Below are 12,024 nucleotides of genomic sequence, written 5' to 3'. Positions count from 1 at the left end.
ATAGCATATTCACATACCTGTGATCACTTAACACAAAACTCATGTAAAGTGGAAAAGTACCCTTTCCCCCATTTAATAGGTAAATAATCTGAGGCTCAAGTGGAGGTATACAAGGTGTACAAGGTCACCTGGCTGTTAGCAAGGGGACTGGAAGTGGAGGGTCTCCACTGTATGACTGCCATGTTATGTGACAATTATATGAATTCATGCATGAATAATCTCATTGAAAGCATTTTCAACGAACTTTTAGAAGTGATTTTTTTTTAAGATTTATTTATTTATGCATACAAGAACTGGGGTACAGGCCAGAGGTGCTAGGGGTGAGAGGACTCACCAGAGACACAGTAGGGAGCAGAACAGGCAGACTGACTGAAATACACTGCTGAGGGGAGCAGTGGGCGAGTTAGGAGAGGTCTGCTGTGCCATGTAGGTCACCTCCCTGGCCAGGGATCAAACATGTGCTGCAATGGCTGCAGATAGCTTCATAGTGCTGTCCTTAACCCCTCGTGCCACCAGGAAGGCCCCTAGAAATGATTCTTGACTTTCAGTGGGTCTCTTTGAGAACCTGATGAGACTTACGGAACCACACCTACACATTTTTTAACACAACATCAGGAACCACCCCATTCATAACCATCCTGACAGCTATCTACTGACCCTCTAGGATTCCAAAGACTCCAAGTCAAGAAGCCATCAACATCTCCTCAGTATATTCTTGATATATTGATAGCTCAGGAAATATAAGCTTTGAAAAGCTTTACTTAGGATGCTTTAACTTTGTTTTCCATGCTTATCCAGTTATCTCTTTAGCCCCTTGTTCAGAGTATTTAAAAGGATTGAACAAATTAGTATCTACTTGCTAACTTTTAAGAAAAAGCTTGTGGATATTGACATAAAGGCATTCTAGTATTCCCACAGGCATGTCTGTGATTAGTGGCAAACTGGGATATTTCTAGAAAAGAGCAATTTGGAAGCATGTTTTCCATACAACAGTCTTGCCAGCTGACTCTGAGAAGCAGCAACATAGTGAATGGCGTAGCAAAGGACATTTTTCCAGGAACAAAAGCCAGAACTGTTTCTAAATTCCTCTTTTTTTTTTTTTTTTTTTTCTGATGGTGAGTGATCCTACGACATTCTTGTTCACTTCAGAGAAAACAGCATTCATCAGATTAGCACAAAAGCTGTGGACTGACAGACACAGTTGCTCTTGCTTCTCTGCTGAAAGTTCAAAAACGACTGAGCAAAGCACCAGAGTCCATTGAGGCATTTTATTTGCAAATGTGTTTTACATCCCTAGAAAGAGTCCCAGGATTTTCTTTCCAGTGTGTTTTCGTCTTGCTTCTTCATGGCCCATGATGCCAGTGATGTCCATGCTATGAAACCTAACCTGGGAGTAGGTTATTCCACCATTATTTTAGATCTTTGAGTTGTACATGAGATCTTAGGCTGATGACTTCACATTTGTTTAACCTGCCTCTGAGGTTCATGGCAATTTTCCCAGCTCTATGATCATGGATGATTTCAAATACACCAATGTAACCATGGATGATTTCAAATACACCAATACAACCATGCTTCCCACCACAGATGATGGTCAATGACTTTGGAGCCTATAAGAGCCTGGCATTTGCCTCTCTTTCAGCATTGTTGATGCTAGAGAGCGTCAGTCAGGACATTCGTGTACACCATCACTGAGGCATGGAAAAATGATGGAAAGAATGTTCCAAATTCTTAACCTCTTTTCATCCTGCCAATGACTTTGAAAAACCTGAAGGAACAGTGACAGTTTACTTAAGTCTCTTCCACATTAAGTTCCACGAGGATTGGGGCCATGTCTATGTTGATTACCTGTATTCCCAGCACCCAGCACCACCCCTAGCACTACCTCACACTCAATGACTGATATGAAAATGGCTGTCACTGAGTGAATGCTTCTCATTTATCCAGGCCTCTGGTTCCCTGGAGTATTCCTTATAATGATCCACATAAGCAACCTCAGGCTCAGGCTACTTGGCTGCTCTTATGTTCTATTCTGTGATCCACAACCAAAGTCTAGACTGGATGACAAACAAAACTAAGCAATGATCACAGCTTCCTGCCTTTGCCCTCCCAGAAAGGAGATATCATGATTTAAAAGGAATGAGTTAAAATTTGAGCAAAAATTCAGCATTCTAATGACTAGAACATTCCCCATCAAGGCAGACTACTAAGGGTTCATCTGAGTTAGAAATCTTTTTTTGGATCAACTCATACATCTTCTACTCCTCATGGCCCAACAAACCTCTGACTTCTGTGTGTAACTTGCCCCTCCCTACCCCACCCCACTTTTCATTGATCCCACCCACCTAGTGAAATATCACCTCAAAAGTGTCTTCTCCAGTGTCTGCTCTTTCATACAATTTAATGCCTTTATAATTGTGCTATGATAGTATCATAATTATAAATGTTGTCCCCTCTGTTCCCATATGCAGTACATTGAACAAGAAGGGCTAGGATGATGAATTCATGAGTAAACTATTTTACTCTCAGGTTTTATTTTTGCTTGATTCTGGTAAATCCCATTTTTTTTTCCAGCAGTTCCTGGTAGCATTGCCATGAAAACACAGGGGTTTCTCAGTGAAGAATTATGGTATGAGCCACTGCAAAGCTGTGATTTCAGGTGCAGCTGGATCTCAGCACCACTCACCAGTCTTTTCCTAGTGTTCCTCTTTTCCCCATTGACCTGTTGGATGTCTTATTAAATAAAAATTTCCCAAACTTTTGAGCACCACCTTTGGGATTTTGGACATATCAAAGTAGCACCTGAGCTAATATTTACTGAATACCTTTTTTAAAATTAACTCAATTCTTAAACAGCCCTTTTGTTTCATAAGTAATACCCATGCTATATTAGATTAGATGTGCTAATTATTTTTTTCCTAATAGACATTAAATTAAAAACAAAGTTATTAGGGCCTCCCCGGTGGCGCAGCGGTTGAGCGCTGGGTTGCGAAGCGGCCCGCAGCCTCCGCGGCGCCTGTTCGATCCCCAGCTGCTCCCTGGCCACCGGAGGAGGGTCCCACATGGCGCGCAGACCTCTCCTGCCGCCCGCTGCTTCCCTCAGCAGTGTACTTCGGTCCTTCTGCCTGGTCTGCAACCCGCTCTGGCTCTGGTGAATTCTCTCACCCTCCCGCGCTTCTGACTGTACCCAGTGTTTGTATGAATAAATAAATAAATAAATCTTTTTAAAAAAAATAAATAAAAAAAATAAAAACAAAGTTATTAAAATAAACTCATAACTATTGGGATTTTAAACACACCTTTGCCTACATACCCACAAAAAATCACTTCCAGTCTCATAGGAGATAGGCCTGCTCCACTTTGTGAAATGCTTTCCTAAACCTTTGCAACCAACTCCATGACTTCAATCCAACACCATCCCTTCATTCTCAGCAGAATCCCTCTCCCTGAACACTCTCAAAGAGTCCAACAGATTTGAATTTCTCAGGCTTCTTACAGTATCTTCCCGTGCTCATCACACAACTGAAAGCTTATCTGCATCTACTCTCATCCTTACTCCTCCTACTCTGTTCTCAGAAGAAGGAGGGGTTGCCCTTCTTTCTGTTCAGGAAATGTCCGTTCACATGTGTTCTGAAGCCTGTTCCAATGCATCGCTTCAAGGATCTCAGTTCACCAATTAACCTCTCTCGCTTGCATCTATCTTTATAATTTTAAATTGTGAAAACACAGTCATGCTTCGACTAATGAGGGGGATATGGCCTAAGCAATCCATCATTAGGCAATTTTGTTGTTTTGTGAATGTCATGGCGTGTAATTACACAAACCTAGACGAACAGTCTAACGCACACTCGGCTGCACCGTATAATCTATTGGGACCCCTGCTGCTCCTCATTGACCAAAGTGTCATTAAGTGACACGTGACTGCATATCATGCATACACAAGGCAAATAAATCTATCTGTTCTGATTAAATAGTAGTAAAAATACAAACATGTATATGTCCATCACCCACGTTTCAGCACTACTGGCACCCAAAACAAGCTTTGATCTTTCTGCACTGTCCCTCCCTCTCCCCAAGAGTAAGTCTGACCTTTATATTTTTATATATGTATGTAAATTTAAGCAACATATTAGTTTTGCTTAGTTTTAAATTTTGTGTAAATGCAATCATACTGATTATATTTTGTAACTCATTTCTTTTACTCAATATTATGCCTTTGAGATTTATCTCTTTTGGTGTGTATAGTGGTAGCTCTTTTAATTTCATTTCTATTGAGTATTTCATTTCTTGACTAATTCACAAGGTTCTTTCATTTTTATTTCTATAGAATATTTCATTATATGACTAACCTACAATTTATTTATTATGTTACTATCATTGGATATTTGAGCTGTTTTCAGCTTTTTGTTATTATATGTAATAGTACTATCATGGATATTCTTTTAATTTTTTCCAGTGCCTGTTAAGGATTTCTTTTTTTTTTTAAAGATTTATTTATTTATTTATACAACCACTGGGTACAGTCAGATGCGCGGGAGAGTGAGAGAATTCACCAGAGCCAGAGCGGGGAACAGAACAGGCAGACCGACAAAATACACTGCTGAGGGGGGCAGCGGGTGCAGCAGGAGAGGTCTGTCGCACCATGTGGGACCCTCACCGATGGCAGGGGATTGAACCAGCACTGCAGAGGCTGCGGGCAGCTTCGCAGCCCAGCACTCAACCGCTGCACCACCAGGGGAGGCCCTTAAGGATTTCTTTAGGGTGCAGCTTTGAAAATATTTTTAACATAGCTCAGTCTATGAAAGATATTTCATAACACTACTGAAAATGATTAATAGGAATATAAATATTACTTTTAGCAATGCCCCTCCCCAAAAACCAAAACAGTACTAGAAGCAATACCTTGTATTTTCCTATTCTATTCTATTCTATTCTATTCTATTCTATTCTATTCTATTCTATTCTATTCTATTCTATTCTATTCTATTCTATTCTATTCTGTTTAGTTCTATCAAATGCTGTTTTAGCTTCTTTAAAAAAAAAGAAGAGGAGGTTGGTTCACCAATGTGATCTGACCCCAATCAAGAAAAATTAAAACTGCTTTAGGACATACACCTAGTAGGAACAGAGCTGGGTTGGAAAGCACATGCATGTTTTAACTTTCTCTGGTAATGATAAACTGTGTTCCAATGGCACTCTCAATTTATACTCCCACCAACAGGATATGTGAATTACATTGCTTGTGACCTCACTAACTTGGTTACAAGTGAACTTACAATTTTTTTTCCAATTTGATAATACATGGTAGCTCATTGTGATTTTAATTTGTGATTCTATGGTTACTAATAAGATAGAGGATATTTCCCATGTTTATGGACCATTTCTTTTTCCTCTTCCATAAAATGCCTTTTCATATATTTAGGTAATTTTTCTATTAGGATATGTACATCTTATATATTTTCTAGATGTTGATCTTTTGTTGGAAATGAGTTGCAAATATCATTTCCCTCCTTGTGGCTAGTATTTTTTCACTTTACTTTTTTTTTAAGTTTTTTTTTTATTTATACAATAGCTGGGGTACAGGCCAGAAGCGCGGGAGAGTGAGAGAATTCACCAGAGAGAGTGGGGAACAGAACAGGCAGCAGGATCTAAGACACTTCTGAGGGGAGCAGTGGGCATGGCAGGAGAAGTCTGCTGCGCCATGTGGGTATCTCCCTGGCCAGCCGGGAATCGAACCCAAACTGCAGAGGCTGTGGACAGCTTCACAGTGCTGTGCTCTACCCACCGCGCCACCGGGGAGGCCCTCACCTTACTATTTCTTGATGAGCTTAAGTTATATAATACAGTTGAATTTTTCAATCCTTTGCATTTTCATTTGTTCAGTGTTTTAAGAACTCCTGTATCAGGGTTGCATTAAATTACACAGTCTCCTAAAAGCTCTATGCTCACTAATAAATCTCACATGGGAGTGAGATTCCCGAGGGAAAGAGGTTGAGAGGGAGAGAAGGTCAGGGTGTAAAGGATAGTGGTATAAAGGATAGTGGTAGGAAGAGAATAATAATAATAAATAAAAGTTCTATGCTTATGCTTTCATAGTTGTCTTTCCCACCAAAATTTGATTTTCATGTGGGGATTCCATTTCCTTTTTTAAATCTACATGCATCATCCCAGCACCATTTACTGAATGTTTGGTCATTTCTTCCGTGGTCTGCAATGACTACACCATGACTCAAGCTTGAGTGGGTTTGTTTTGAGGTCCTCTATTCTGATCCATGGATCAGTTTGTGAACCTCTGGGTCAATACAATACCTTAATCATTACAGCTTAACAATGAGTCCAAATCTTGGTAAGGCAAGCCCCTTCATCCCTTTAAGTTTATGGTCTATTTTTTGACCTTTTTCTCTCCTACATAAATTACATAATCACTTTAAAGTTTCTCACAAAGCCCGTCCAGTTCCGGTTGAATTTACAGTGCATCTGGAGATGCATCTGGAGACACCTGGCATCTTTACACTGAGTTTTCTATTCAAGATGATGGTTTACTTCTGTCTTCATTTAAGTTGTTTTTAATGATGTTCAAAGATACTTTATAATTCTCTCTGTAAAGGGGTTTATATTCCTTAGAATGTGCTACTTTTGTGTTGACACTGTGAAAAAAGCAACTATCAGCTACTGGTGAATAGGAAAGCATCTGATTTTTCAATATTAACACCAAACAGCCACTTTGCCTAACTCTCTCTTTAAGTTAAGTGATTTCTCTGAGGAATCTCTTAAAATGATTTAAGCAATGGTAATAATTTTTATTTCTTTTTCTTATATTATGTGCTGGTCTAGACAGTAGATTCAGTTGCTAACTGACCTATTTTCCTAGTTATAGTGAATCCTTTCAATATTTCATAATTCATAAAACATATTTACATGTTTATTGCATTTTTTTAGCTGCCCTCATCAAATTAAGAACATTCTTTTCTATAGTTAGAGCTTGTATTATTTCCTTCTAATGGTACTTCTACCTCCCCAATCATTCCTTCTCTGTGAGTCCTTTCTCTATTCATTTCTATTCAATATTCTAAAAAGGGTTTGCCCTGATTTTCTCTTCTAATAATCATCTTTCATCAAGTTTAATCAACCATATACTACTAGTTGCTAAACCAGAACCATCCTTCCTCTATCCTTAGTAAAAGCCCCATTTTTAGCTGGAACAATCTGCCCAAGATGCCTTATACCCAGCCCGCCTGGTCTTTAAATTCTTTGTATTTAAGTGACTCAGTTGCAGCCCATGATGTAGAAATGTTACATATGGTTTCCAGGAAGACTGTCTAAAGGAAGCTAATTCACCTGGGAGGGGCCGGTCTCTGAGGGTCTCTTTTCTCCGTCTCCTGTGTGGGCACGTGGGCAGTGAATGATTTGCTCCATATCCCTCTTGGAACAATAGGTGACTTTGAGGTTGGCAGCTATAAGTAAAAGGATAAAGTAAAAAGACAGGAACACAGGGCCCTACTGAGCCCATGGAGTCACATCAGCCTAAACCGTCTGCTTGTGGACTTCTTTGTGGGAGACAAGCAAACCTTGTGTTTAACCCCCCTTACTCCAGAGGAGAGGGAAGGTGTTCTAACCAGCAGGTCTAGGCCTCAGTAACATATCTCCCAACTTTGAAATCTCAGTCATTCTAGATTCTTTTCTCTTCTGTGGTCTCCACATCTAACAAATCGTATTGACTTTGACCCCTGAATAGCTCTCAAAAATTCCCTTCTCGTTTCATAGTCCCTGAAGTACCTGAACATTTTTTGCTGAGGCTATTAAAACAAGTTTTCCAAAACCCAAGCCTGTCTTGCTTTGAACCATTTAAAGTCCTGTACAAGCTCATTATCTGTGGAATAAAGTATAAACCCTTTAACTTTGCTTCCTTGGCCCTTCACGCTCAGATATCTACTTTCTTTTCCTTCTACTCAGATTTTACTGCCAATAATATAAATATACATATTAGATAACGGGTTCTTTTTTCTTTTCTTGGTTAAGGTTTATTTATTTATGCATACAAGAACTGGGGTGTAAGCCAGAAGTGTGGGGGGTGAGAGGATTCACCAGAGACAGAGTGGGGAACAGAACAGGCAGATCTATTGAAATACCCTGCTGAGGGGAGCAGCAAGGCAGGAGAGGTCTGCTGTGCCATGTGGGTTGGCTATAGCTTGATAGCACTGTCTTTAACCCCTGCACCACCAGGGAGGCCCTGATAATGGGTTCTTATTTATAAACCAGACGCTCTGTATGGGAATGTCTTTCTCCCTTTTGCTCATCTAATTAACTCTTTTTGCCCTTTAATTTCCATGCATTAGCTTATCCAGCCAGTCTTCTTTAATGTCTTCCATTCTTTTCCACATTTCCTCTTCTCTGTTGACTCTTTATCTTACCCATATTTATAGCTTATACATATTTATATCAATGAATTTATTTTTCTCTCAAAATTACTTCCCCACTCCCATTTACCTCCAGTATGAGTGAACCCTGGTGGGGAACTCTGTTACAGAGCTTAAGCAGCACTAAGTTTTGGCTTACATGTGTGCCCTCCCTCTGCACAATGAGCTCTGAGATGGGAGGAAATACCCTATTAATCTGTGTGCCCAGAAAATAGCATCATGGAGTTCTTAACTCATAATATGTCTTAAACTACGTACTGAATAAATGAAAATGCTTTATGAAAATTAAATGAGTGGAGCACAAAAATTGACAGCTCTCCAGAAAGAACATTTTCTCTATGCCTGAAGATTTGGCAATGGGGTTTTAACTAATTTAATACAAAGAACCATCAATGAAATGAATATAATAATAGCATCTACCTAATGATGGTATTGAACAAATTCTGTGAACTATGCTATAAAGGGCTTAGCAAAGTGCTTAGAAAATAATTAGCACCTACTGGCTATCAGGATTGTGCTATTATTAATGTGTGATTGGTCATAGAAAACCAAAAAAAAAAAAAGGTCATTTTACCTTTTATTTACCCTTATGTAATAGGAAGTTATCTCAGACACCTTTAAGACATTGCTGGGAAATTAGTAAATGTAAAAACTAGGGGGTTTTCTTCCTAAAAATGAATCCACTACACAGCTTCCTAAAGTGGTAGGTATTGTTTAGGGGTGGCAAGTAGCCACTATTTTACATGAAACTATCTGTGAAAATTGGAGCCATAAATCTAGCTATGTGACCTGCCTTTTTTACCTGCATGAGAAGCCAAAACTCCTAATCTCCTTTAAGAACTCAAACCATACTTATTTCCAAGGAGTTGAACGTGGGTGTTTGCATTTTATAAAAACATATATATAAACAAAGCACTGTTTTAGCAGGATATGGAAGGAGTACGGACGGGAATTCCACCCAACGGACACACTGTCTAGCTTTCTCTGGTGTGAGATTAAAGGAGTGATCATAGCTTCACACATACTGCATGTTTGTGCAGCAATTACACTTTACACTTGATTCTGGCTTCTCTATTAATGCCAAAGATTCTTTTTTTAGGATGTGATAAATCTTTTTGGCTCCAGCTTACTGGTTCCAAACATTCCTTGGCCTTTTTGTGCTTAATGGTGGAGTTTTAAAAGTTATACTTTATATTACTGGTGGTGGTTGGGGTGTGTGTGTGTGTGTATGTGTGTGTGTATGCTGGGGTTATGAATAGGACCAGGGATACAGGAAAGGAATTTTTTTCTAACCTTAGGCATATGGTCTTAACCTCTCTGTGTCTCAGTTTTCTTATATGTAAAGTGGGGATAATAATAGTTTCTACTTTCTCAGAGTCAGCCTTCAATAAATATTATTTTGATGTTTGTGCTAATGATCACATTTCTTTCTAAATCAGGGCTACCCTGATTCTATGTAAGCAAGTTAAGGAAAAAAACATGACTGACTACACAGTAAAGTGACAACCGATTTTGAATGCATCTTTCACCTAAAGATATGATTCTTATGGACCTCCCTGGTGGTCGCAGGGGTTAAAGTCTCAGTACATTCAAGCTATTGCCAGACCTCTCCTGTCTCACGCACTGCTCCCTTCAGCAGTAGATCTGCCTTTTTTGCTCCCCACTTTGTCTCTGGTGAGTCCTCTCACTCCCCGAACCTCTGGCCCATACCCCATTTCTTGTATGCATAAATAAATAAAAATAAATCTTTTTTTAAAAAAACATGATCCTTATATACTAAAGGTCCTTTTAATCTGCTTAACATTTTATTTCTAAATTTCTCCTTGAGCCTCTCTTGGAAGAACCCTAACATCTTTATGTAAGAATAACAGACTCAAACCACCTGAAATAACAAAAGTAGGGATTTTTTTTTTAAAGGGGATCTGTTTGTTCTGGAATACCATGAAAGAAGTCAGCTAATTCAGCAGATTACTAGCTTCAAAGCAGTTCAACTTGACCAACTTAGAAGTGAAAACAGTCTTCATGGTCAGCACGCAAATGTAAATTTAATGACTGGCCTGACAAGTGCATGATAAAAGTTGTATGTAAAAGAAAAGGATAAAATGGAGGGCAGGGGAGAGAGGGCCTGCTTCGTTTTTGATGGGAGTCTAGTTTATGATTGCTAACTTGTTATTTCAACAATCATAGTTAATACTTTCTGGTGTCCGGTCTTGTTTCAGTTGTTACTCCCAGTTGAATTTTTTTTTTCCTGAAACATGGCTTGCTCTTCTTTTTCTCAAATAGCAAAGTATTTCAAATGATCTTCTAAAATCCAGAGGACTAACCAGGGCATCCTTCAAAATTAGGCTTGTCAGAACTAAAATTTATCAAACAAAATCTAAACTCCTACAAAGAATCAAATCTCTTATTAAAGGATTGCTTATCACATATGGCATCACTAACTCTTAATAATGCAACTTTTGAAAATGTGACCCAGATAGTTGCCAAATCATTTATTTGATTTTGGAATTTATTTTGGAATTTATTTTACATTTCATCCTAGGAATATCTGGAATTCTTAGGATTGGAAATGGAAACAAAATAATGAGGTCACACTGACTCAAAGAACCAGGAAAAGAAGTCCAGATTCTTGACCTTGAACCTGTCCCTAGCTCTGTCTACTTTCAGTCCTTCTAGGATTAAGATTTCATTTGCTGGACTACCCACCTAGAAGGACTCCTCCGTTTTCAGCCTGCAATGTTTGTGCTTATACTTTCTATTTAATGAAATTGAAAGCAGTAGAAAGTGAAAATGTCTTCCTTTCTTTTATATATATACATATATGTGCATATATTATGTATGTATATGTGTATATATAATTTATTACATCATCCTTCATTTTTGTACAATTATGTTTTCCCTGTGAAATTCCCACCACCAATTCACCCGGGCACCATCACCATAGTCCCTTGTGCTCTTCTCTCCCCTGTCCTGATCCTTTGCCCTCTTCCTCCCCTACAGAATGTCTGGTCTCTGGTTGCTTGTTAATTTTGATATTTACTTTACAAGGGAAAAGTCTTCCTTTCTAATGCCATGATCCCTTTACCTACCAGCCAACCTGATTCTACTGAGTTAAATTTTGTTTTGTATGACAGCTCTGTTTATTAACTTGAGGCTGAAAGAATCTTTGTTTCTGTCAAAACACATGGGGAATTATCAATCTATAGGTAAGAATTAAATAAACCCCACAAGAAAAATATATTTGTAAAAATCATTGCACAATAACTTAAAAAAACACCACTGTTTATTACCCAGTCAGGGCATGAATGAAGGGATATATTTAAATTTAAAATGTCAATAGAGAATGTCCAGAGGGAAGAAAACATTGTAATGCTGACAAAACACAGTCAGAGAACCTCTGGTCTTTCTAACAAAAAGTCCTTTTTCAGTTGCCTGCAATTATTCCCTTATGTTATCCCAAATATAACAAACTTGTTCCGTTCAATTACTTGCCACCAGTAAGCAATATACTGTGTCACTTTTGTTTCATGGTGGGTTCATTATACCTCTGGATTACTTATTAGTGGCTTGTTTATTTAACTACTGGACACAGAAGTCTGCAATATCT

General features: G+C 38.6%; 1 protein-coding gene and 1 pseudogene across 1 annotated transcript in view; both read right to left on the bottom strand.

Annotated features, from left to right (window-relative positions):
* The window catches only part of CCDC34 (coiled-coil domain containing 34), a 111,350-nt gene that overhangs the window by 15,873 nt on the left and 83,453 nt on the right, over nt 1-12,024 (bottom strand). The gene's annotated exons all lie outside the window — the stretch shown is intronic.
* On the bottom strand, nt 1,211-2,289 carry LOC119255414 (40S ribosomal protein S15a-like; annotated as a pseudogene).

Source organism: Talpa occidentalis, unplaced genomic scaffold, assembly GCF_014898055.3.
Source record: "Talpa occidentalis isolate TD23 unplaced genomic scaffold, MPIMG_talOcc4v2.1 talOcc4.3, whole genome shotgun sequence".
In the NCBI taxonomy this organism is placed as follows: domain Eukaryota; kingdom Metazoa; phylum Chordata; class Mammalia; order Eulipotyphla; family Talpidae; genus Talpa; species Talpa occidentalis.
This window is presented reverse-complemented; position numbering and strand designations above follow the sequence as displayed.